The sequence below is a fragment of the Choristoneura fumiferana genome, chromosome 13 (genome assembly GCF_025370935.1).
Source record: "Choristoneura fumiferana chromosome 13, NRCan_CFum_1, whole genome shotgun sequence".
Classification (NCBI taxonomy): domain Eukaryota; kingdom Metazoa; phylum Arthropoda; class Insecta; order Lepidoptera; family Tortricidae; genus Choristoneura; species Choristoneura fumiferana.
Window position 1 is genome coordinate 10,278,424 of NC_133484.1, and position 7,045 is coordinate 10,285,468.

A 7,045-nucleotide genomic window follows, 5' to 3' on the forward strand; every position below is an offset into this window, starting at 1 on the left:
TGAGAGTATTTGAGGCAGCTTGCAGATAAAATCCTCTATATGCTATTGCTTTGATATTGCTATGTACCTACACAGTGTGTGTTGAATGTTCACTCATTATAATTTCTGTCTCGTTGGGTACTTGAAGCAAAACGTTAGCATCATGCAATATGCATTGTAATCAATGCATAAAAGTTTATTTACAAGACCAAACCACAAGCGTAACCGAAAAGCGCAAAGTTTTTCATTTACCTTCCAAATTGTACCGAAGTACCAAAGGGTTGAATTGTTGTTGTAAAAAATTAAACTTTCAAACAAGCACCAAGTTTTACCTTTGTCCAAATGCCAAGAAAATAACACTACTCAAATACAAAATCTTTTTCTATCTCCCCGCATTATTCGTTGAGTGAAAACACGAAATTTTGCCGATTCGAGTATCTCGGGGGAACTCGGTAGAATAAGTTATTGCACGTTGAATATTTTGAGTAAGCAGTTGAATTATTTATGGCGAGTCTCGATCGAGTTTAGTATAATATACAAGCCATTAATAACAAAACATAGAAAAAATTGAATAACCTTGTTGCATGATTGCTGGCCTGAGCTCTCGACGCCGGTGGGCTGTTGGCAGAATGGGTTTAATGACAGAAGCACGTGCAACACATAATGTGCATGTTGGATAAGGTGCAATATTATTTGGTACATTATCGGTTGCGGACACAATTGATAATTTGAGAGTTACTCAATAGTTGTATTAAGTTCGCGCAATTCAAAAGCAATATAATTCTGTTACTTTCGTTTTGTGTAGATTCCACATCAGCCATCGGAGTAACTAAACTTCATTTACATTTCTCTACATTGATTCTTAATATTCAAAAATATTCAATCTTAAATATTGAATCATCGATTCATAACGGACTAACCGTAGACTTAACAAGCAAATCCCACAGGACCTAGAAGACAAGCTCCGTTTTAATAACTTTTATTTTTCCATAACCTGTTCATTTGGCACCAAATAAATCCTTGAATGAATGAATAAGATGAGAATTGTGGAAAAAGTTGACGAGGACAACTAACTATTTTGAAGGTAAACTACCTTTTGAGTATGTTTTTTTTAAACTTATTTAGACCGAATTTTAAAATTTTGGTTATCACTTATATAGCATCTACAGTAAGTAAAATAAAACAACAATTGTGTCCGCATACAATACATACTCGTATTAGTTAAAAATAAGACCATTTCGAAGCTTATTGGTCCTTCGCAATGCTTCATCCGGATAAGTATGTACATTTTTGGTCAGCAAAAATTAAGTGCATCATCTTTGGTTATTTATAACACACTCCCTTAACATTTTAAAATAGCATATTCAGCATATTGTCTTTTTGATATATTGCTTGTTTTATAAGGAGTCTTATGTGTTGTGTAGTACCAGTAGAAATCTTCAAATCATCCGTAAAGGTAAAGTTGTCGGCTCATTGAACTAAACTTGTTTACATTGTGGTAGCCACCCTGTTAGCATGTTAGTTTATTCGGTAGTTTAGTCGCTGGCTAGATTGTAAACAAACTGAGTGGTTCAATTTACCGTCGTAATAATAGGTAAAAATGCACATAAATATTTAAAGTAAGGTACTAAGGTCGTATTTTACTGATTTGCAAAAACTTGTCATTTCGTCCATGTTACGGTATTCGTGGTCGAAGTACAAGTAAAATTGAATTATTAAAAAACAAATTATACTTAAATAAATTCTAAGTCCTGTTGCTTTGATAGTAATGAATATACTCGCAGTGCTATTGACACTTTATGTTATAACTGATGTTAGAAATACTTCCACAGACTAAAGTCACTTTCTCACCCAAATCCGTTTACAGGTGACCTGGCGGGTAATGGTGAATATTGGAAAATCCTGTCCAGGCTATCAACTAGCGGATTCTGGTTTTTCTGTAGGTAGTAAACTTGGCCATCTCCTGTTGGCAGCTCATGGTAGTTTTGACTGTGAGCAGCCGCGCATAGCGCCATGACGATCGCGAAAGATCTCGCCATTTTTCCTGAAACAAAAAAGAACAACTAAGTAAGCAAAAAAAGAAAAGAAAACCCAAAGTTTGCGGCGCCCATTATAGCGCTACCGCCTTTTCCGAAGTTGAATAATTTTAAGGGTTGTTTTTGAAACCCGATGCGCATTTTAAAGGCTCCGGTTTGAAACTTCTATTTGGATTTTTCCGCAACAATTCACTTATCAATTTCATGGATGTTGCACAAAAGGTCAGTATCATAAAGTCGTCAGTATCATAAAGTAAAAAAAAGGTTGATGGATTTTTTACTTAATTTTCTATTTATAGTATATTTCCATTGGATTTTATCGAAGGAAAAATATTATGCGTTATTGGACACTAAATAAGAACTACTCCGTTTTGAATGAACGTTGTTTATTGTATAAAAAAAAATACTTTAACAAAAATAACTTTGTGGTTTACAAATGTAATTAAACAGTCAAAATCAACAAACGTTTATATTTAGTACGCTAAAACATAGCCCAATGAGACCAAATTAACTCAACAAATCTTAAAAAACTAGTTTTTTCAGTCTCTAAATTCAAGGTAAAGTTTAGTAAAAAGTTGGTACAATCACTATTTATTTTCGAAAAAGTACCTTATCGCCGGTGGTAAAATATTTAGTGATATGAAGTGATATCATTTGAAAACGACTAATAACTTACGATTAATTTTAATAGTCAAGGGGCTGTTTCACCATCCATTGATTAGTGTTAGGTGTGATGCCGTCTCTATTCGCTTTGTTCGAATAGACAGACGGCATCACATTTAACCGTCGGTTAACACTAATCAATGGATGGTGAAACAGCCCTTAATTTAAGAACACTGTAGTATAAAAACTTTTACCAAAAATCTATAATTTTGTCTCAACAAACACTAAATGATTAACGTATTTGAAAAGGTACCTTATGTAAAATGGGCGTAAAATGTTTAGTGAAATAGTAAAGAATTAAGAATAAGATATAAAAAAATGCTTTTGATTTGTAGTTGTAACTATTAATCGTTATTATTATTATTATAAATCAACCTCTAAAGACCAGCAGGTGGTAGGACCTTGTGCAAGGTCCGCCCGTATTGCTACCACCATCTTGCTCGCTAATCCTGCCGTGAAATAGCAGTGCTTGCATTGTTGTTTTCGGCGTGGAGAGTAAGACAGCCGGTGAAATTACTGGCACTTGAGGTATCCCATCTTAGGCCTCTAGGTTGGCAACGCATCTGCAATACCCTGGTGTTGCAGGTGTCTAGGGGCGGTGGTAATCTCTTACCATCAGGTGACCCACTTGCCCGTTTGCCATCCAGTCGAATAAAAAATAAAAGACACAAATTGGCGTAAATCGTCAATAAGGGGCTTATCACACTAGCGATCGCCTCGCTTTCAACTCGCCGCAAATCGCTAGTGTGATAAGGCCCTAACTGGCTACCGCCTAATGGTGGCCAGTTATTGATGATTTACCTTACTCTAATTAAACGCATTTTATGATGATTCTGATTGACGTTTTTTACGCGCCGACAAGCACCGCACTGGGCCCGCGTGGGAACTACTGCCCAAGCTCTCTCATTCTGAGAGGAAGCCTGCACCCAGCAGTGGGACGTATATAAGCTGGGATGATGATGATGATGATGAAGCGCCGACAAAGTATCGACGTCCGACACGTCTTCCAAACCGATACCGAGCCCACAGTAAGCATTCAAGAGTGGCACCGACAATAAGGTACCTTTCTTACTAAACTTTAAGGGATGTTTTAACTCATAAATAATCGATTTAAAAACTTGTGTCTCTGTCAAATTAAAATTTAGACCCTGCTTATTAATATAGAGTAAAAAAAGAAAAAATGATTTTTTCGACATTTTACTTTAAACGCGATTATCTCGGAAACTAGAACCGACAACAAGGTACCTTTTCCCAGATAACGCCACAAATAATACTTACTGGTCGTGGGTGCGAACCCGGGCCTGCACCTTTGTTTTCCGAAATTCATGTGCTTACATTTGAAATTTAACGCGAGCTTGACGGTGAAGGTAAACATCGTGAGAAAACCTGAACCTGCGAAGCTCAGGGGCGTGTGTGAAGTTCCCAATCCGCACTTTATACGAGATGCATAAACTGCTTTTCTTTCAGCTATTACAGGAATAGTAGACGAAAAAAAACTCATGCTAAACAATTAATAGGAAATAAATGTCACTAGCATTCGATGATTCCATTTTGTAAGTTTACATTCGCACTCCAAAAAAAGTCCACGGAAAATTCGCAAGGTTCCCGCCAATTTGTTTATTTTTTCAAATTTCTTACTTTTTTTTGGCAGAGTCAGTAGCCAGTAGCAGATATTTTTACCCGCGATCTGTCAAATTTCGGATGGGCGCCAGGTTGGCCAACCAAACACACAAAGTTTTATTTAAATATACGACTACTTACTGTTTTTGGTAGGATTGGTAGCAACCTGTAGCAACAATTTTTTATACACAATCTGTCAAACTTCATAAGACCGGCAGGTTGAGCAACCTAACACTAGATTTTTTTACACTATGCAGGCTAATTTTATAGCAAAAATACATGTACTTGTGAATTAGAATCGTTTATTGCAAGTCACATTACAATTTAAAGGTGTTGCGACTTGGTTTAAAAATTTTGGAAACCTAAAACAATGCAATAAAGGATTTTTATACATTTTTTCTTCTCTAGAGCAGAAAAGTCCCGCTTTGTGCTGGGTATTTAGTGCGGTTATGATTCAATTAAATCATAGTTGGAAGAAAATGATATTACCTGAATGGCCACGGTGAAGATGAGCAGTTTAATGTTGCCTGGTCTCCAAGTAAATTAATGCTGTTCATAATGCACCCACCCGTTTTTATACACGAAGATGCTCTCGATTGCAGTCTTGTTATGTAAATTTTGAGAAAAAATTAATATTTATTTCCATAAAATCGGCCAAGTGCGAGTTGGGCTATAGCGCCAAGAGGGTCCGTAAAGTCGTGGGGAACAAAAAACGAATTTTGAAAATTTGTGAACACTTTAGCTAAAGGAAAAGATTCCATTAAGTCTGAGCTACCGTGTATTAAGACTCGAGTATTTACACTATCTAAGCATTTACTGACTTGTCATTTAGCTCACGTCGAAGCCAGTGTTCCCAGATGCGAGTATCCATATTTAATCTTCGACATATTGCACACCTTCTATTTCATTCCTTGTTAAACCAGTGTTATGGGAAGTAGCGTTGTTCGTGGAAAGTTGTTAATTATTATTGTGATAAAGAAAGTAATAATAAGGATTAATTGTATTGTATCATATTGTACCTAAGTACAATAAATAGGTCTCTTGAAAATGCATATATTAATGTAGTGTTCGTCTAGCAAATTAAGAATTTTAGCATTCACATTCTGAATCGAGACTTTCAGACGTTAATTTTCAAGATGTTGTGTAACCTGCACATAGTGTGGCTGTATTGAAGTTTAACGTTTTTATTACCTTTTTTATGTGAAATATTTAGGCTTCCGTACCTCAGTCGACAAAAAAGAAACCTTATACGATCACTTTGTTATCCGTCTTCGTGTTCTAAGGTGACTTTGGTCAAGGCAATCAAAAGGTTAATTCGTTAAAAAGGTGTTTCCGTACAGATTGCTGGAGAACAAAATAGGAACTAGGAAGTTCCAGTTGTCCTAGAAACTTGAAATTTGGTACGAAGGTAGCTCTTAAATATAGCGTTAATGATAACGATTGTATAATATCTTTCTTTTTTATGTCTATCTATCTATGTCAATAATCAATCTAAAGCAGGGTTTCTCAAAGTGGGGTAACTCCTAGGGGTTCGCTATTCGACGGTAGGGGGTTCGCGACAAGGTTTACGTGATGGTGGCTGCAAGACGGCAAGATGATTAAGATTGGTTTTTGGAGTCTTTTTTTATTTTTTTGGGTTGCTTAGTACCTACCCATAACACAAGCTTTGCTAAGCTTAATACTTTGGGACTAGGTCAATTGATGTGAATTGTCCCGTGATATTATTTATTTATTTATTTATTTATTTATTTTATTTATTTTAAATATTGGTATCTTCTTTGTACCATTATGGCATTAGACTCAGTTTAGCTTTTATTGTGCTTTATTTTGTGTATGTAATTCAGAAGAATGATAATTTATCTAGTATTAACTAATAGAATAAATATTATTTTATGCATTAGAGGGGACAATCAAGTCTTTGAGAGAATAAGTAGCACCTTTTTTAAAGATCCCTCAGAATATCGCAAATAAATAATGAACTTATTAAAAAAAACGTACACTAAGACGTTTAAGATTCCGTAGAAAAAAGGTTAAAAATTAAAAGGCATTTTAAATCGAATTAGTTTTGCCCTTTGACCGATTTGTAAAGAATTTCTATCGGCATGACCCGCGTAATTTTTTATAAAAATAGGTACTTTTCAGCTTTGGCCTTTCAATATTTTTTTTTTGCAAAAGTAATGTGTATATGCATTGCTTACTTATTACATATCTCATAAATAAAGAATATAATTCTTACCTATTTTTCAAATGTTTTCGCCAAATTACTATTTCCAAGTCCAAGATGTTGTATAGCCCCAGAGTGAAGCAGACAAGCTGTTAGGGTAAATTGAGAGACCTCACAGTTCGGTGCGTGTTTATAAACTTGGCTGCAAACTTCCGGATCCCGGTCCCACACAATATTATGCCTGTAATGTACCGATACATTACATCAATCACCCCTTTAAGGCTAATCGATATTTTCAAGGAAGTTGTCATTGTTTTGTTACATTTTAAACATTCCAGGAAGTGCGTAAATTTAACATGTGACTTATGACATGTTATGTTGATGGATGAAGGCACTATTTTACCAAGGTTCGGTATAATTGCGACATAACAATGCAGCATGATTAGTAGCGCAGAAAACAAAAGTAATTTAAAATGTTTAAGCCAAGCGTTTCATATTTCGTCGGTGCTTTATTGGTGTGAGTTTCACTTTATTTACGAGCATTTTAGCAACCGGCACTGCAAATAAAAAACAATAGCATGGC

The 7,045-nt window shown here is 35.4% G+C and overlaps 1 protein-coding gene across 3 annotated transcripts in view; it reads right to left on the reverse strand.

Annotated features, from left to right (window-relative positions):
* Pxd (Peroxidase) overlaps positions 1-7,045 on the reverse strand; it is a 141,826-nt gene that overhangs the window by 37,823 nt on the left and 96,958 nt on the right. The window lies entirely within an intron of this gene.